This window comes from Cervus canadensis, chromosome 20 (assembly GCF_019320065.1).
Source record: "Cervus canadensis isolate Bull #8, Minnesota chromosome 20, ASM1932006v1, whole genome shotgun sequence".
Classification (NCBI taxonomy): domain Eukaryota; kingdom Metazoa; phylum Chordata; class Mammalia; order Artiodactyla; family Cervidae; genus Cervus; species Cervus canadensis.
The window spans coordinates 22,919,124-22,939,875 of record NC_057405.1 but is presented as its reverse complement, the minus strand read 5'-3'; the positions used below and the strand labels follow the sequence as shown (position 1 = coordinate 22,939,875).

The following is a 20,752-nucleotide window of genomic DNA, read 5'->3' as shown; positions in this document are numbered from 1 at the left end:
GAGGTGAAAGCTCAAGCTGTATCTCTGAGCACCATTCCCTTTACAAAATTAGGTCTATGAAAGCAAAAAGTATTAAGACCTCCCATGTAGTCAAAAATCCGTGTACACTTTACAGTCAGCCCTCTATCAGCTCAGTTTAACTTCTGTGGATTCAAAAACCCTGTGACATTTCATAGTATGTATTTATTGAAAAAAATCCAGGTGTAAGTGGACCTGTGCAGTTCAAATCTGTGTTGTTTGAGGGGTAACTGTGTTTTAATACATTTTGTTTATCCATTCCCCCTGAAAAAGGTTTTGGTTGCATCTCCCTTTTGGGTGTTAACAATGATGTTATGAATATTCATGTACAAGTTTCTGTTGCAGTCCCTACTGGCAATTCTTGTGGATTTGGACCTAGGAGCAGTATTGCCAGGTCATATGGTAATTTTAATTTTTGGAGGAATCTGCGAACTGTTTTCCACAGTGGTCACATCATCTTCCATTCTCCCCAGCAAGATCCAGGGTTCCAGTGTCTCCACGGTCTCCCTCCACTTGTTAATCCTGTGCAGCCTTGTTCTATTCTGTTGTTTCTGATCTTTATGTTGAAGCTTTCTTAAATATGAGGTGGTTTCTCATTGTGGTTTTAAATTGCATTTCTCTAGTGACAAACAATGTTAATTATCTTTTCATGAGCTTAGTATAATCAACATGTAATAAAACTTACTTTAGCAGTATAGTTTTATGATTTCTGACAGATAAATACACCCAGGTACAGCCACCACAGGCAAGATAGAGAATGTTTCTATCACCCCAAATCGTCTCTTGGCATTTTCCCAACCACTTTGGTCAACACCAGGCAGGCAATTATCTGCTGGTCTCCAGAGATTAGATCTGTTTTTGAGCTTTTCATAAAAATGGGATCATGTGTTTTCATTTGTGTCTGACTTCTTTTGTTTGGCATAGTATATTTTCTGTTGTTGCTTTTTGTTTGTTGTTAAATTTCCTTAATATATTTCTAATAATCCTCAGGTCGTTTCAAGAAAAGGAAGTGTCCCCATTTTTAATAACATTTATCAGAAATATATGGATACCACTATTTTTTTATGCTGTCTGTGGCATTCGTATTTAATTTTTTTTTTTTTTTGGCTGCTCTGGGTCTCAGTTGTGGTCTGTGACATATAGTTTCCTGACTAGGAATCGAATCTCAACTCCTGCTTGGTGAGTGCAGAGTCTTAGTTCCAGGACCAGGAGGGAATTCCTGGATATTCATATTTTTATTTGCTGTCTCTCTTTTTCTTTTTAATCATTTGACTTTATCATTTGTTTCAGGACTGACCATTTGTCAAGCGACCTGGGTATCCGGGGTATATCAGTAAAGTCTCTGCATGGCAATTGAGAATAGAGCGATTGAGAGAGAGCATTAAAAATCTTTTTTTTTTTTTTTAATTTATTTATTTATTTTTTCAGTGGGTTTTGTCATACATTGACATGAATCAGCAATAGAGTTACACGTATTCCCCATCCCGATCCCCCCTCCCCCCTCCCTCTCCACCCGATTCCTCTGGGTCTTCCCAGTGCACCAGGTTCGAGCACTTGTCTCATGCATCCCACCTGGGCTGGTGACCTGTTTCACCATAGATAATATACATGCTGTTCTTTCAAAACATCCCACCCTCACCTTCTCCCACAGAGTTCAAAAGTCTGTTCTGTATTTCTGTGTCTCTTTTTCTGTTTTGCATATAGGGTTGTCGTTACCATCTTTCTATTTAAAAATCTTTAAAACCGGTACATCTATACATTTGGTACTGCAGTTTAAAAGTATCCAGTGCCAGGACTTGCCTGAGTGATGTCCCCTTTCATGGAACCCATTTCTTTAATTTGCCTTTAGCTCACAGGTCCCAGAAATAGTTCTAAATATTAATCCAATTCTCTGTCTCAAGCTAATGTAATCCAGGATATCAAGCTAATAATTTGCAGGTTATTCCTCTTAAAATATCAAGGGATGTTCTCAGGGAACTAAAAGAAAGAATTCCAAATTGTGTATGGAAAGACGAAAGAGCCTAAATATTCAGTACAATCTGAGAAACGAAGCCCTGATATGGACACACCAGGCCTCGTGAAAGCTAATTAAAGAACCAGAAATTTGTATATAAGAGGGGGTGATGTCTGAGTCTTCCTTTTGGTCCTCCCACTGGGTGGTCTCGAAATAGGCAGGAAGGGGAGACGAGTCCTTTTTCCTAGGTCCCAGAGCCTATCCAGGCCTGTTTCTGCCCCATTCTGTGCTGTATCAGTCCTGCATTGAATCCTTCCTGTGTGACGTCTCAGTGCATGACCTCCATGTGATACCAGCCCATGGGCTTTATATACCTAATTTTCAATGTTGTTCATCCTTGTGCCATTCTGACACTCAGGTACCTGTGGTTTAATAGACCTCCCGCTCCTGGGAGCTCTTTGGCTGGTGGAGCCAAGGAGAACTCAGGGAGCAACCCCACATCACACTGGAGCCTGGACCAGAGAGAAGGTCCTTGCTAGGAAGGCTCCATCCGTGCTAATGGGGGGGTTGGAGTTATCACCTCTGATTGTGCATCCCCTGGTCCCTTGGTGCAGGCCCCACTGTGAGATCTGGAAAGGACGTGGCTTCCCTTCATTACACAAAACTAGTATTTTTTTTTTTTTTTGTCCTGGTCCTCGTCCAGTCCCATTTCGCTCCCAGGTTCTACCCTGGACCCTCACCCACAGGATTAGGAGAGTCTGGTTCTAGAGGAGATCATACAAGAAGAGGCTCCTGGAGACACTCCAACCCCTTGGCCCAAGCATTTCCTTGGAGTTTCACAAGCCTGGGAGGAGATCCTGGGCCTGTGTCCATTTTACTTGACTACGTTGCGCCTCAGATCATTGTGTGATTTGCCCTGGGTCGCTCTGCAGGTCAGCGGGTGAGCTGGGATTTGAACCCAGACTCTCTGTCTTGGAGTCCATCATTGTACAGGTGTTTCTGCTTTTCGGTTAAATTTATTTCAGGTTATTTTTTTTTTTGATGCATTTGTATATGGGACTGTTCTTGTCTCTCTCTGATGCTTCATACCCTGCTATCTTGCTGATATTAGTTTTAATAGTTGTTACTTGGTGAAGTTTTAAGGCTTTCATATAAATCCTGTCATAGTCGAATAGTGACAGTGTTACTTCTTCTGTTCCAATGCTGATGCATTTTATTTCCTTTTCTTGCCTGGTTACTCTGGGTAGGACACTTCCAGTACTATGCTGAAGAAAGTTGGTGAGAGTATGCATCCTTGTACTATTCCTGATCTTTTAGGAAAATGTTTCACCTTTTCACCACTGAGTCGGATGTTAGCTGTGGGCTTGTGGTATATACCCTTTAGAATGTTCCTTGTATAACCACTGTATTGAAAGATTGTATCAAAATTGATGTTACACTTTGTCAAAAGCTTTTTCTGCATTTATTGAGAAGATCACATGATTTTCTTCTTAATTTTGTTTATATTGTGCATCACATTGATTGATGTGCAGATAATAAATCATCCTTGCAGGTATAGGATAAATTCCATTTGATCACAGTGTATGATTCTTTTAATGTATTGTTCCATTTGGTTTGCTAATATTTTTCTGAGGATTTGTACATCCATGTACACCCCGGTCAGGGTTCTCTGGTGGTTCATGTGGTAAAGAATCTGCCTGCAATGCGGGAGACCTGGATTTGACCCCTGGGTCAGGAGGATCCCCTCGAGAATGGAATGGCTACCTAGCCCAGTATTCTTGCCTGGAAAATTCTATGGACAGAGGACCTGGTGGGCTTCAGTCCATGGGTCATAAATAACTGGACGTGACTGAGTGACTCACACTTAACTCGGGTTCTTCTTGTCATTCTTAATGTCTAAATTTAAGATTTTATCTCAGTGAAACAGTGAAGTGAAAGGCAAAAATGGCAAAAGTCAAAGAGTCCATAGAAGTAAATGACAATAAGGCATAACACATGAAATCAAGGAGTCCAAATAATTTACTTTTCATAAGAATTTTAGATCTTCAGAGGAATTCTCATTAAACTGAATTGAAAACGCAAGCTTTAGTTTAAAATGTAAACCTTTTTTGAAAGAGAAATTAAAATAAAATAAAATATAAACATTTTTGGAATTATGATTCTATGATGAGACTGAAATTTTTATAATTTATGTATAAGATATTAAGCTATACTGTGTAGCAATTAAAATCATATTTTCAAACCTTTAATGATATTTATAAGCACGAATATATAGTGGAAAAGTAGCTAGGAATGGACGATGATCACATATAGCTTCAGATGACAGTACAGATGTGTTGAATGATAGTTTTTGGTTTGTATTTATTTATTTTTAATTGAAGAAAAGCTTTGCAATTATGGTTGTTTTTCCTCATACATCAACATGAATCAGTCATAAGTATATTATCCACTCTTTGGTGAGCCTCCCTCCCACTTCCTGCCATCCTACCCTCTAGGTCCTGGCAGAGCACCATGCTGGGCTCCCTATGTTATGTAGCAAGTTCCCACTAGTTAGTTGTTTTACACATGGTAGTGGCTACCATGAAACCACTGATACTCTCTCAATTCCTCCCACCCTCTCCTTCTCCAGCTGAGTTCACAAGCCCTTCCTCTACATCTGTGTACCTATATCTGCGCTTCAAATGTTCACCAGTACCATTTTTTCAAGATCCCATGTGTATGCATTAATATACTACATTTGTTTTTCTCTTTCTGCCTTCCTTCGCTCTGTATCACAGGTTCTACCTTCATCCACCTCAATTAAACTGACTCGTATCTTTTTCCTTTTCATGGCAGAGTAAAATTCCATTGTGTATATGTTCTACAACTTCTTTATCAACTATTCTACTGATGGATATTAGGTTGCTTCCATGCCATGGCTATTTTAAATAGTGCTTCAGTGGACATTGGGATACATGTGTCTCTTTATTTTTTTTATTTTTTTCTTATTAGTTGGAGGCTAATTACTTCACAACATTTCAGTGGGTTTTGTCACACATTGATATGAATGAGTCATAGAGTTACATGCATTCCCCATCCCGATCCCCCCTCCCACCTCCCTCTCCACCCGATTCCTCTGGGTCTTCCCAGTGCACCAGGCCCGAGCACTTGTCTCATGCATCCCACCTGGGCTGGTGATCTGTTTCACCATAGATAATATACATGCTGTTATTTCGCAACATCCCACCCTCACCTTCTCCCACAGAGTTCAAAAGTCTGTTCTGTACTTCTGTGTCTCTTTTTCTGTTTTGCATATAGGGTTATCGTTACCATCTTTCTAAATTCCATATATATGTGTTAGTATGCTGTAATGTTCTTTATCTTTCTGGCTTACTTCACTCTGTATAATGGGCTCCAGTTTCATCCATCTCAACAAATGGGACCTAATGAAACTTAAAAGCTTTTGCACTACAAAGGAAACTATAAGTAAGGTGAAAAGATAGCCGTCAGATTGGGAGAAAATAATAGCAAATGAAGAAACAGACAAAAGATTAATCTCAAAAAGATACAAGCAACTCCTGAAGCTCAATTCCAGAAAAATAAATGACCCAATCAAAAAATGGGCCAAAGAACTAAACAGACATTTCTCCAAAGAAGACATACAGATGGCTAACAAACACATGAAAAGATGCTCAACATCACTCATTATCAGGGAAATGCAAATCAAAACCACAATGAGGTAGCATTACACTCCAGTCAGGATGGCTGCTATCCAAAAGTCTACAAGCAATAAATGCTGGAGAGGGTGTGGAGAAAAGGGAACCCTCTTACACTGTCGGTGGGAATGCAAACTAGTACAGCCGCTATGCAGAACAGTGTGGAGATTTCTTAAAAAACTGGAACTAGAACTGCCATATGACCCAGCAGTCCCACTTCTGGGCATACACACTGAGGAAACCAGACCTGAAAGAGACACGTGCATCCCAGTGTTCATTGCAGCACTGTTTATAATAGCCAGGACATGGAAGCAACCTAGATGCCCATCAGCAGATGAATGGATAAGGAAGCTCTGGTACATATGCACCATGGAATATTACTCAGCCATTAAAAAGAATTCATTTGAATCAGTTCTAATGAGATGGATGAAACATGTGTCTCTTTAGAGTTATTGTTTTCTCACGGTATATGCCCAATAGGGGATTGTTGGGTCATATGTGAGCTTTATACCTAGTGTTTTAAGAAAGCTACATTCTCTTCTCCATAGTGGCTGTATCCATTTACATGTCTACCAACAGTGCAAGAGGGTTCCCTTTCTTCCATGTCCTGTCCAGTATTTATTATTTTTAGAGTTGTTGATGATGGCCATTCTGACTGGTGAGAGGTGATACCTCATGGAGTTTTGATTTGCATTTCCTTAATAATGAACGATGTGGAGCATGTTCTCATGTATTTGGTGGCCTTCCTCATGTCTTCTTTGGAGGAATGTGTTCAAGTCTCTGCTCATTTTTAATTGGTTGTCTTTTTCTGATTAATATCCGGCTCTATGATCTACTTGTGTCCTTTGCAGATAATCCTTTGTCAGTTGCTTCATTTACAATCATTTTCTCCCATGCTGAGGGCTGTGTTTTCATTTTGTTTATAGTTTTCTTTGCTGTTTAAATATTTGAAGTTTCTCTGGATTCCATTTTTTAATTTTTGCTCATATTTCAGTCACTCTAGGAGGTGGGTCAATGAAGATCTTGCTGTGATAAATGTCAAAGAGTGTTCTGCCTATGATTTCCTGTAAGAATTTCATAGTTTCTGTCCTTATATTTGGTCTTTAATCCATATTGAATTTATTTTTGTGTATAGTGTTAAGAAGTGTTCTAATTTCATTCTTTTACATGCATTTGCCCCATTTTCCAGCCCCAGTTATTGAAGAGGCTCTCTTTTCTGTCCTTTCTCCATTGTACATGCTTGCTCCCCTGTCTAAGAAAAGGTGCCTATAGGAGTGTGGGTTTATCCCTCGCTTTGTATCTTGGTCCATTGCTCTATGTTGCTGTTTTTGTGCCTGTACCTTAGTGTCTTGATGACTCTAGCTTGATAGGTAGTATAGTCTGAAGTCAGAAAGGTTGATTCCTCCAGTTCCACATTTCTTTCCAAGATTGCTATGGCCATTCTGGGTCTTATTTTTTCCCCTATAAATTGTAAAGTTATTACTCCTAGTTCTTTAAAAAGATGTCATTGATTGTTTGATAGGGGTGAGTTGAATCTGCAGATTGCTTTGGGTAGTATAGTCATTTTCACAACACTGATTTCTTCCAATTCAAGAACATGGCATGTCTTTCTATCTGTGTGTTTCCTCGTTGACATCTTTCATCATAGAGCCTGTCTTTCTGCATACACGTGTTTTGTCCGTTGAGGCAGGTTTATTCCTAGCTATGTTTTTCTTCTCGTTGCAGTGGGAAATGGCACTGTTTCTTTATTTTCTCTTTCTGATTTTCTTGTTGTGTTATAGGAATGCAAAGGATTTCTGTGTATTAATATTGTATCTTGTGCTTTCGTAAATTCACTGATTAGCACTTAATTTTCTGGTTCTGTCTTTAGGGTTTTCTGTGAACAAACAGCTCATCTGCAAGCAGTGAGAGGCGTACTTCTTCTTTTCAGGTAGGCATTCTTTTTCTGTTTCTTCTCTGATTGCTGTGTCTGTGACTTACAAAACTATATTGAATAATAGGAATGAGAGTGGGCACCATGGTCTTGATCCTGATCTTAGAGGAAATGTTTAAATTTTGACACCATGGAGAATAATGTTTGCTGAGAGATTTTCCTGTATGACCTCTATTATGTTGAGGTAGGTATCTTCTATGCTCATTTACAGGGCATTTTAAAATCATAAACTGGTGTTAAATTTTGTCAAAATCTTCTTCTGCATCTATCGAGATTATCATATGGTTTCTATCTTTCAATTTGTTAATATCGTGTATCACATTGACTGATTTGCATATAGTGAAGAATCTTTGCATCCCTGGGATAAACCCCACTTGAACTTGATGCACCATCCTTTTAGTGTGTGTTTTTCTTTTTTCTTCTAGCATTTTCCTCAGGATTTTTGTGTTTATGTTCATCAGTGATGTTAGCCTGTAATTTTCTTTTCTATGTGGTATTTCGGTTTCATTTCGGTTCATGGTGATGGTTGCCTCACAGAATGAGCTGGGGATGTCCCCCCCTCCACGTTTCTGGAGGCGATCAGGATAGGGATTGTCACATCTCCGTCATTTGAGAGCTTTCACCTGTGAAGTCCTGGGCTTTTGTTTGTTGGAGACTTTTGATCACAGTTAGTAGTGCTTGTGATTGTTGTGTTCATAGTTAGAGTTTGTGATTGGTGATTGATTTATTCATATTTTCTATTTCTTCCTGGTTCAGTCTTAGAAGATTGTACTTTTCTAAGAATTTGTCCATTTGTTCCAGGTTGCCATTTTATTGGCAGATAGTTGTTTCTAATTGTCTCTTACGATCGATCCTTTCTCTTTTTGTGTTGTCTGTAGTAATGTCTCCTTTTTTATCTTAAATTGATTTGAGTCTTCCCCCTATTTGTCTTGATGAGCCTGGCTAACGATTTATCAATTTTGTTCATCTTCTCCAAGACTTATGTTACTGTTGATTGATCTTTGCTAGTGTTTCCTTCATTTCTTTTTCACTTGTTTCTGCTCTGTTCTTTATCATTTGTTTCCTTCTGCTGACTTTGGCGGTTTTATGACTCTTTTTCTTCCTTTTCTAGGTTATTTAGGTGTAAGATTAGGTTTTTTATTTGATGTTGTTTTCATGTCTTGTGGTAGGCTTCTTGTATTGCTATAAAATTACTTCTTCGCATTGCTGTAATTGCATCACATAGGTTTGGGGTTGTCATTTTTTCATTGCCATTTGGTTTTAGGTATTTTTTAATTTCCTCTTTGATTTCTTCAGTGACCTGTTTGATTTCTCCATGTGTTTGTGTTTTATACAATTTTTTTTTCCTTTAAATGGTCCCTAATCACTTAGCATTGTTATCGGATAAGATGTTTGCTATGATTTCAGTTTTCTTAAATTAACCGAGGTTTGATTTGTGACCTAAAATGTGCTCCATTCCGGAGAGTATTTCATGTGCACTTGACAAAAAAAACTGTATTCTGCTGTTTGGGGATGGAATATGCTAAAGATAGCAATAAGGTCCATCTAGTCTAATGTGTGATTTAAGGACTGTTTCTATATTAATTCTCTGTATGGATGATCTGTACATTGGTATAAGTGGGGTGTTAAAATCCCCTAGTATTATTATTATTTTTTTTACTGTCGGGTTCCCCTTTAATGGTTAGCTGTATTTTTCTTATGTATTTAGGTGGTCCTATGTTGGATGCATGTTTATTTATAATTGTAATATGTTCTTCCTCGATTTATCTCTTTATCATTATCTAGTGTCCTTCCTTGGTTCTTGCAATAATCTGTATTTAAAAGTCTTTTATTTGATGCGAGAATTGCTACTGCAGCTTTTTTTATTTCGATTTGCATGGAATATCTTGTTCCAGGCCCTCACTTTTAGCCTGTGTGTGTCCCTACGTGTCGCGTGGATGTATAAACGACAGCAGTTATATGGATCTTGTTTTTGCTTCCGTTCAACCACTCTGTGTTTCAGTTGGAGCATTCAACTTATATTAAATTAATTATTGATATGTATGAAACTATTATTATTTACTTTATGGTTCTGTTTTTTTTTCCCCCCAAGTCTATTCATTCCCTTCTATTTCCTGCCTAGAGAATGTGCTTTAACATTTGTTGTAAAGCACCTTTGGTGGTGCTGAATTTCTGAACGTTTGCTTATTTGTAAAACTACTGAGTTCTTCTTTGAATCTGAGTGAGATCTTAGCTGGCCACAATAATCATGCTGGTAAGTTTTTCCCTTTCATAACTTGAAGTATGTCATGCCACACCCTCCTGGCTTGCAGCATTTCTTCTGAAAGATCACCTGTTACCCTTATGGGGATTCCCTTGTTATTTTTTGCTTTTCCCTTTCTGCTTTGAATATTTTCTCTTTTTGTTTAATTTTTCTTACTATGTGTCTTGGCATGTCTCTCTTTTGGCTGACCCTGTATTGGACTGTCTGTGCTTCTTGGACTTGTGTGTGTTTCCTTCACCAAGATAGGGAAATTTCCAGCCATTGTTTCTTCGTGTGAGTTTTTATCTTTCTCTCTCTCTCGCCTCCTTGAATCCCTATAATGGGAATGTTAGTATGCTTGATATTATCCACCAAATGCATTAACCTTCCCTCAAACTTTTGTCTTAATTTTCCTTTTTGGTGCTGAAATTGGGTGATTTCCATTACTCTGTATTTCAGCTTACTGATGTGTCCTTCTGAATCATCTAATCTATTGATGCATCAGCTGCATTTTTCATGTCAGTTAATACCCATCCTGATCAAAGTCTTTCAAAAACTGCAGGCTGGGGGACACTCCCAAACTCATTCTGTGAGGCTACCATCACCATGATACCAAAGCCATCAGAAGAAATACCACACAGAAAAGAAAATAACAAAATGGTAACCCTGATGACCATAGATGCAAAAATCTTGAACAAAAAAACCAGAAGATAAGAAAAACACAGAATGCTACCTTGGAAGGATCATACACCAAGTTCAAGTGGAATTTATCCCACAGGTGTGAAGATTTTTCCCTATTTGCAAATCAAGAAATATGATACATTATATTAACACATTGAAACATAAAAATCACATGATAAACTCAAAAGATGCAGAAATATCTTTTTGATAAAATTCAACACCAATTTATGATTAAAGAAAAAAAACAACTCTCCAGAAAATGGGCATAGAAAGAGCCTACCTCAACATAATAAAAGTCATATATGACAATCTCACAGAAAACATTATTCTTGATGGTAAAAACCTGGCAGTATTTCCTCTAAGATCAGCAGCCAGACAAGGGTGCCCACTCTCACCATTATTATATAATATAGTTTTCTTACTCATAGCGAGAGCAACCAGACAAGAGAAAGAAATAAAAACAATCCAGATAAAACAAGAAGTAAACCTCTCATTGTTTGCAGATGACCTGTTTCTAAACGTGAAAAACCCTAAAGATAGAACCACAGAATTACAAGAGCTAATCAATGAATCTAGTGAAGCACAGGACACATAATTCATACACAGAAATCCCTTGCATTCCTATACAACACCAATGAAAAATCAGAAAGAGAAGTAAAGAAAAGAATACCATTCTCAACTGAAAAAAGAATAAAATATCTAGGAATAAACCTAAATTAAGACGCAAAACATGTGTATGCAGACAGAAATGCTGTATGAAGAAAGATATCAAAGATGACACAAACAGAAAGGTATATGATCTTCTTGAACTGGAAGAAACAATATTGTGAAAATGACTGTCATACCCAAAGCAATCTGCAGATTCCATTCATCCCTGTCAAATTACCAATGACATTTTTCAAAGAACTAGAACATATAATTTTACAATTTGTATGGGAAAAATCAAGACCCCTAATGGCCAAAGCAATCTTGAGAAAGAAAAGTAGAACTAGAGGTTTCAACTTTTCTGACCTCAGACTATACTACAGAGCTAGAGTCATCAAGACAGTATGTTACTGGCACAGAACAGAAAGATAAGCCAATGGAACAAGATACAAAGCTGAGAGACAAACTCATGCATCTATAGGCACCTTTTTCTTTCACAAAGGAGGCAAGAATATACAATGGATAAAAGACAGAAAAGAGAGCCTCTTCAATAAGTGGTGCTGGGGAAACTGGACAGCTACATGCAGAAGAATGAAATTAGAACACTTCTTAGCCCTATACACAAAAATAGATGCAAAATTGATTAAAGACCTGAATGTAAGTTCAGAAACGTTAAAACATTAGAGGAAAACATAGGCAGAACACTCTTTGACATATAGCAAAGCAAGATCCTCTTTGACCCACCTCCTAGAGTAATAGAAATACAAACAAACAAACAAAAAAATAATGGCATTTAGCTAAACTTCAAAGTATTTAAGCAGCAAGAAAAACTATAAACAAGATGAAAAAACAACCCACAGTATGGGGGAAAATAATCGCAAACGAAGCAACTGAAAAATGATTAATCGACAAAGTTTCTAGGGAGGGCATACAGTTCAATATCCGAAAAACAAACAACCAAATAAGAAATAAGCAGAAGACTTAAACAGACATTTCTTCAAAGAAGACATCACGAGGGCCCACAAGCATATGAGAAGATGATCAACACTGCTGCTACTGCTAAGTCATTGCACTCGTGTCCGACTCTGTGCGACCCCATAGATAGCAGGCCACCAAGCTCCTGTGTCCCTGGGATTCCCCAGGCAAGAATGCTGGAGTGGGTTGCCATTTCCTTCTCCTGATCCACACTGTTCATTATTAAAGAAATGCAAATCAAAACGACATGAGCTATCATGTCACACCAGGCAGAATGGCCATCATCAAAAATTCTACAAACAATAAATGCTGGACAGGAAATGGGAGAAAGAGAAGCCTCTTGCATTGTTGGAGGGAATACAAATGGATACAGCCACTATGGAGAACACTATGGAGGTTTCTTTCAAAACAGGACTAAAACTATCTTAGGACCAGACAATCCCCTGCTGAATATATACCCTGAGATAAACATAATTGAAAAAAAGACATATATACTCCAAAGCTCACTGCAGCACTGTTTACAAAGCCAGGACATGGAGGCAACCAAGATGTCCATCGACAGATGCATGGATGAAGAAGTGGTGGAACATATACACAATGGAATTTGACTGAGCCCTTAAAAAGATTAAATACAATTTAACTGAAGTGGATGAATCTAGAGCCTTTGATACAGACTGAAATAAGTCTGAAAGAGATAAACAAATATCATATCTTAATGCATACAAATGGAATCCTGAAAAATGGTACTGGTAAACTTTTTTGGAAGGCAGAACTAGATACACAGATGCAGAGGAAAGACTTGTCTGCCCATCTGGGGTAGGAGAGGGTGGGACAAACTGAGAGAATAGCATGAAAAAATAGCCACTATCTATGTAAAATAACTAGGTAGTGGGAAGTTGCTATGGATATAGGGAGCCCAACACAGTGCTCTGTGATGACCTAGAAGGATGGGATGGTGGGAGGTGGGAGGGAGGCTCACCAAAGAGGGAATATATACTTGCAACTGATTCATGTTGTTGTATGAGGGAAAGCAACTAAACATTGTAAAGCAGTGATTCCTCAACTAAAAATACATGAATGTGAAAACTCTTACTCAGTTGGTCTGTACTATCATCTGAACTCTATGGGATCATCCTCTATTCCTAACTACCTTTCCACTATATATTAGTGCTTATTCATTCCTTAAAGGTTTTGAAAATATGATTTTAATAGCTATACACTATTCCTTAATATCTTATGTAAATTTGAAAAATTTAAATCTCATCATAGAAATATAATACCAAAATAGGCTTATATTTAAACATAGAGTTTTCACTTTAAATTCAGTTTAAAAAGAATTCCTCTAAAGATCTGAAGTCTTCTGAAAAGTCATTACTTGGAATATTTTTTTCATTTGTTATGCCTTATGGTCATTTGCTTCTAAGGACTTGTTTCCTTTTGACATTTTTCCTTTGACTATACTTGTTCACTGAAATAACATTTTCAATGTAAAAATGTCAAGAGGGACCCGTTTGTGTTAGTCTTAGTCGTGTCCGATTCTTTGTGACCCACGGACTGTATCCTGCCAGGCTCCTCTGTCCAAAGAATTCTTTGGGCAAGAATACTGGAGAGGGTGGCTGTTCTCTCCTCCAGGGAACCTTCTTGACCCAGGGATCAAACCTGGGTCTCCCAAAAGGAGGCAGATTCTCTAACATCTGAACCATCGGAGAAGCCCAACTATGGTGTAAATGGATGCAAAAATCCTCAAAAGAATATTAGCAAGCCAAATTCAAGAATACATTAAAAGAATCATACACTATAATCAAATGGAATCATTTCTAGGGAAGCAAGGATGACATGATCTGCAAATCAATCAATGTCATACAGCATATGAGCAAAATAAAGAATAAAAGTCATATGAGTACCTCAACTGTTGCAGAAAAAGCTCTTGATCAAGTGTAATATCTATATATCAATCCAACTTTCAATAAAGTGTTTATACATGGAACATCCTAAAGGCTATATAAGACCACTGCTTACATCAGACTCAGTGATAAAAAGCTGAAAGTTTTCCCTAAAGATGAGGAATAGTTCAAGGATGTTTGCTCTTGCCAATTTTATTCACCGTAGTATTGTAAGTGCTACCCAGAGCAATTAGGGAACAAAAAGGAAATAAAAGGCATCCCCATTAGACCAGAAGGAGGAAAACTGTCACTATTACATTATGACATGATATGTCAAGCTGGTTTTAGAAAAGGCAGAGGAACCAGAGATCAAACTGCCAACATCCGATGGATCATTGAAAGAGCAAGAGAGCTCCAGAAAAACATCTATTTCTGCTTTATTGACTGTGCCAGAGCCTTTGACTGTGTGCATCACAATAAACTGTGGACAATTCTGAAAATGATGGGAATACCAAATCACCTGAACTGCCTCTTGAGAAACCTGTATGCAGGTCAGAAGGCAAGAGTTAGAAATGGCCATGGAACAATAGACCGGTTCCAAATAGGAAAAGGAGTATGTCAAGGCTGTATCTTGTCACCCTGCTTCTTTAACTTTTATGCAGAGAACATCATGAGAAACGCTGAGCTGGAGGAAGCACAAGCTGGAATCTAGATTGCTGGGAGAAATATCAATAACCTCAGGTATGCAGATGACACCACCCTTATGGCAGAAAGTGAAGAAAAACTAAAGAGCCTCTTGATGAAAGTGAAAGAGGAGAGTGGAAAAGTTGGCTTAAAGCTCAACATCCAGAAAACTAAGATGATGGCATCTGGTCCCATCACTTCATGGCAGATAGTGGGGAAAGAGGGGAAACAGTGGCTGACTTTATTTTTCTGGGCTCCAAAATCACCGCAGATGGTGACTGGAGCCATGAAATTAGAAGACGCTTACTCTTTGGAAGGAAAGTTATGACTAACCTAGAGAGCATATTAAAAAGCAGAGACATTACTTTGTCAACAAAGTTCCATCAGGTCAAGGCTATGGTTTTTCCAGTGGTCATGTATGGATGTAAAAGTTGGACTATAAAGAAAGTTGAGCGCCAAAGTATTGATGCTTATGAACAGTGGTGTTGGAGAAGGCTCTCGAGAGTCCCTTGGACTGCGGCGAGATCCAACCAATCCATCCTGAAGGAGAACAGTTCTGGGTGTTCATTGGAAGGACTGATGTTGAAGCTGAAAGTCCAATATTTTGTCTACCTGATGTGAAGAGCTGACTCATTGGAAAAGACACAGGTGATGGGAAAGATTGAGGGCAGGAGGAGAGGGGGACGACAGAGCATGAGATGTTTGGATGACATCATTGACTTGATGGACATGAGTTTAGGTGGACTCCGGGAGTTGGTGATGGACAGGGAGGCCTGGCATGCTGCGATTCATGGGGTCACAAAGAGTCAGACACAACTGAGAGACTGAACTGAACTGATGATATGAAACCCTAACAACTCCACAGGAAAACAACTGTTAGAACTAATAAATCATCCAGATAACAGGATATGAACCATCCGAGAGAGAGATGAAGAAACAGTCCCATTTATAAATGCATCAAAAAGAATAAAATACCTTGAAATAATTGTAACCCAGGAGCTGAAAGACCTAGAGAGCCATGGACTCTGAGGTAGGAATTTTGGGTTCATATCCCCGCTGACTTGCTAACCTGTTGAGTGACCCTGGGCAAATCACACAATGATCTGATGCTCAACCATTTCAACTACAAGATGGACACAACACCAACCTCCTCCCAGGGTTGTGAAACTAAAAGGAAATGGTTATGGAGACCAGGGGGTTGGAGGGTCGCCAGCAGCCTCTCCTTGTGTAAAATTCTCTGGAACTGTGCTCTCCTCATCCTGTGGGCAAAGGTCAAGTATGGAGCTGGGGAGTCAGATGGGGCTGGACGAGGACAACGACAAAAATGATACTAGCTGTGGGTCAGGGAGGGAGGCCACCTCCTTTCCAGATCTCAGAGTGGTGCCTGAACGAAGAACCAGGGGATAAAAGATCAGAAGAGATAACTCAGAACCCCCACCGCAGGGCCGGCCTCTTCCTGGCAAGGACCTTCTCTCTGGTCCAGGCTCCAGTGTGATGTGGTGCTGCTCCCTGAGTTCTCCATGTGTCCACCAGGCCAAGAGCTCTCGGGAGCTTTAGGTCTATTAAGCCTCAGGTGCCTGACTGTCAGAATGACACAAGGACTAACAAGATTAATAATGAACTCTATTTTAAAAAAATGACAGAAGTACAGACAAGGCAGGGGGTGGGAAGCAGAAGGATTGACTGCTTTTCAGGCCTTTAGCAGAAATGTATCAGAAATATCTCCACTCCAGCTCAGGAGAGCCCACATGGTGGAAACAGAATGGACAATCAGGCTGTGAGTCTAATCTGCTGGTTAGATTCAACTCCACTGCTGATCCCAGAGACCAAAGTCCCAATCCACCAACCTTCCTGTGTGCAGCCAGACACCAAAGGAAGAAACAGAGAACTTGCCTTTGGAAGTCTCAGCCAGACTTGACGGTGGAGTTGCTCAGCATGGTCAGTGGTCGCTATGGACTCAGCCCCTCCTCCGTGCTCACATCCTCTGTCCTCACAGAAACATGCACGGTTCACTACACAGAACTTTCTGGGGCACTTGTGTATACCAGAACCTGGCAGTGGCCAAATGCGAGGAGAAGACTCGGAAAAGGACACCTGCCTCTTGGGTGCTTCCCAAATGACCAAAAAGACCTGAAGCCTTTGATACTTTGAATTTGGAGAAGTCTTTCTAAACACGTAAAGGGAGAAAGGAGGCCCACTGGGACTAGTTGATATCCATTGGGAAAGGACGTCAGGTCCCTACCTCACAGAAACCACCAAAGATTAGACACATACCAAGAACCAACACTTCAAAGAAAAACTTGACACATTTTAGAACAATTTTTGATGAGTGAATCCTTTTGTTTAATTTAAACATTGTTGATTTGTAATGAATTTTAGATTCAGGCATACAGCAAAGTGATTCTGTGATTCAGTGTCTCAGGTGCTTCCTTGCAGAAAATTCACTCGCCCTGGGCCACGCCCTCGACTCCAAACAACAACGAATAGACCTCCAAGGTCGGAGCAGCATGTGATGGTGCTTGCGGGTGGTTTTTGACTGAATAATTTATTCTAATAGGCTAGCAGAGGATCTCCAAACCCATCCTGAAACAGGAGTCCTTGCTCCCTTGAATGTGAAACAGGGCTTGGGAAGGGCAGAGGTGTGTCATGACCATTTTGTCTGCAGAGGACAAAGTGGTGCGTTGAGAGGATGCGTGGAAGCACGTCCCAGGACTCTGAGCACACGGACACAGTGACTGGACTCCTAGCCCTGCTCTTGGGGCATCGCACTGTGTCCAGCCCTGACACACGGCGAGCAGCTCCCACGTGGCCTAGAGGAAGGTGACATGACCTGGACCTGGGCAGTGGGTGTGTTCCGTCCTCCCTGGCCACCGTGATTGGCTCAGGACTAGGGCAGTGAGCAATCAGGACCCAGGGCCAGGCTTGACCCTGGAATCAAGGGGCAGAGGGGCTCTGGTTCTGCCGGAAGGGGTGCAGCTGGCTGTCGTCAGGCTCCAGCAGTGGAAGGGGAATGAGGACGGCCTGGGGCGGTTGGTGGCCTTCCAGCTCCCGTTAGGGCAGAGCCGCCAGCCTGAGGATGAAGGCGCTGCTGAGCCCAGGGGTTGAGAGCGCCCGTTCCCGGTGTGGACCCGCAGCTCCTCCTGAGACCTGAGGGGAAACCGTCTGCTCGTGAGTCCTCTTCTGCTTGTCTGTCAGCTTGTTTGAACCTCGCCGGGTTTTCTATTCAGCTGGCTAAGTGGAAACATGGAAATGCAACTGTGTGGGTTTTGGCTGGCTTCAGGAAGAAATGCCAGATGCCGCTGGGAGACTCCAGTTGAATCTGGATGAGGTGATATCTCTTCGGGTCAGATATTAATTCTAGGATAACCCGAAGTAGTCTTCACAGGATTGAGATAGAAACCTGCTAAGGGAGCAGTCCATGTCCTCATTCTAGAGCATGAGACTGCTGCTCAGAGAAGGGGGTGACGTGGCTCCAGCAAGGAGGCGTGCACCCAGACAGAAGCCCCGGATCCTGCCGTTTGAACGCAGGGAAGCCACTGGTGTGGGCTGTCCGTGTGTCAGGGGCTAAGGCATCAGCCCATACTGGACACTGTTGGGGCCTGACTTGGTAACTGCCATGTGGTAGCTTTGAGATTTCCAAAAGCAGTTTGCGCTGAAGGGAGGAAGGGCACCTGGCTTCATCCACCCCACCACACCCTCCAGATTCCCACTGACACTGACACCTTTCTCTCGATTTCTGAGGAAGTGACAGAGTCACTCTCTCGTGACCACCTTTGCTGACTCCTGTTCACAGGCTGCCATGTGGAGCTGCCAGAGGAGAAGCCAACGGCCTTTGCTCCCGAGTACCTCTCTTTCTGTGGACCTTGGGGGCCCTAGTCCCCACTTGCACACCACAGGCCTTTTCCACATGTTGTGGGGCCCCTCACTCAGTTTGTATCCCTCACTGTCCTTGCCATAGCTCCCTTGAAACTCAGCTTGTGAGCTCGTTTGTCTGCAGCGTGGCCCGCCTGGCTGCCACCGGACGGACAGAGCTGACAATGAAACAACAGCTCAGATCTGACAGCTCAGAAGCTCTGTACAAAGGGACCGGACTCTTCACAGTGGAGAGGGTGTCATAGCCTCCAGGGTTCTGGAACCCGTGCTTGCGCCAAAGTGACTCCACAGGCGTTGGAATGCCTGGGGAAGGTTCTGGCTATAGGGGGAATGGCTCGAGTCTCCTGAGGTTCTGAAGGCCCACTGTGTGCAGGTTCACGGTGCAGAGAGAGGAGAAAGTGGAGGCCTGCCCTGGAGGTGGTGAGAGCCCATGGATGGGTCAGACAGGCTGGCAGGGCAGGATGGCACCTGAGCCGCCTTCACGAGGAGGTGGTGTGGGGCCAGAGGACGAGAAGCAGGTCTGCTCCCTCGGCTGGTGCCCAGGGCAGGTTGTCACCAGACAGAACAGTTACCATGGTGATGACCATCACTGCTGTCTGCAAAGGGTTTCCAGTGGTGTGTCTCCATTGGAGCGGTCAGGCCATCTCTAAGCTAGACTGGCCATGTGCATTGCCTCTCCTTCGTTCTTCCCATGTGTTCTCTTCTTTCCAGAACATGAATTTTCTAGAGGGTTTTTGGGTCTCCAGGATGATAGGTCATTCTCTAGCCTTGTCTCCTGAGGAATGGCTTCCTAGTTGTTGGGGTTGTTTGTTTTTCCAGCTCTCTTTCTTGGCTGATTTTTTGAGTTTGTTTGTGCCACAGGAAAAGTTCAGCATTCGCCTTCTGGCTGAGATGTCATTCTTAACAACAGCAATGTCTGCCTGGGGAATATGATGGCATTTGCCTAAAGGGCCTCATCTGGCCCATGATATCTTGAAAGTACCTACACCATCCTTTCGATACTCAAAAGTACTTCAAATGAAAGAAAAACAAGAATTCTCAAACGTAGCCTTGCAAAATGTGGGGAGTCAGAACAAAAGGACCTCATTGTTTCACTGATAGTCATTGATGGGGACACCCAGAATATAAGAAGAAATGAAGAGAAAAGGTTTCAAGTTTGTTCGTGGTCAGGGAGACGGAAGAACAGGGAGTGCTTGCCGTGAATACAGGGTTTGCTGGGAGGTGAGGCGTAAATATTCAAAGGGTCTGAAACTACAAGGTGGCCATGGTTACACAGCCCTTTGTAGGTCCTCCGTGTTCCCAGATTCCAACACTTTTTAGTAATTGTTACTATTGAACAACAATAATTGTTAACAACAATAACAATTATTAAACAACAATAATTGCTAGTACTAAATTGTTATTATTAAATAAATGAATAATTTTATTCATTCCAACTGAACCAAGAAAAGTACAGAACACCATAGAACAAGTAAAAGAGCACAAAATAGGTAGAGAAAATCCAAACGAACAGACCCTCAAGGGAAGGGAAGTCAGTCTCCCCTGGGTGGGGAGCGAGTTGATGGCATCCATGGGGGGCAGACAGGGATAGCGGCTGCAGAGCCCACAGCTCCCCTGGACCTGGTGTTTCCAGAACGGGCTCTGGGTCTCTGTCCAGAAGAGGGGCCCGTTGTCCCTGCAGCGGTTGGTCAGTCATCGTGGGCGTCTGGGTGTTGAGCAGGAGCCAGGGCAGGCTCTCCCTGCAGAGGTGGTAACTCATGCCCTGACTCGGGTTCTCCTGCCAAAACCCGAGCAGGGGCAGGTGCACGTGCAGGTGGAGGTGGACGTTGGGGCCGAGGGGGAGGGACATCGGTGCCTGGGGCTGGGGGTCCTGCAGGCACAGAGGTCCGATCTGCCCAGGGTGGTGGCCAGGAACCAGCTGGCCCAGTGTCTCTGAGACAGGATGGATCAGGTCTCGATGTCCCCTCAGTGGATCCCTGGGTCCTACACGTGGAGCAAGCACCTCTGTAGGGACAGGTGTTGGAAATGGAGCCTGGTTGAGTTGGAAGGTCAGAGCTAGAGCTGGGATAGAAGAAGAGATTACCCAGAGGTCTCCCTTGTCACGGGCCTAACTGGGCTCTAAAGCTTCCCAGAACTTCCAGTAGAATACCCAGCATAGGATGCCTTCTC

At 41.7% G+C, this 20,752-nt stretch overlaps 2 long non-coding RNA genes across 2 annotated transcripts in view; both read left to right on the top strand.

Moving 5' to 3' along the window:
* Nucleotides 1-19,509, top strand: part of LOC122422613 — a 39,957-nt gene extending 20,448 nt beyond the window's left edge. The window contains exons 2-3 of the long non-coding RNA XR_006263918.1: nt 7,538-7,597; nt 19,445-19,509. This is a non-coding gene — a long non-coding RNA (uncharacterized LOC122422613). The remainder of the gene's footprint in view (nt 1-7,537; nt 7,598-19,444) is intronic.
* The window catches only part of LOC122422610, a 129,287-nt gene that overhangs the window by 54,895 nt on the left and 53,640 nt on the right, over nt 1-20,752 (top strand). The gene's annotated exons all lie outside the window — the stretch shown is intronic.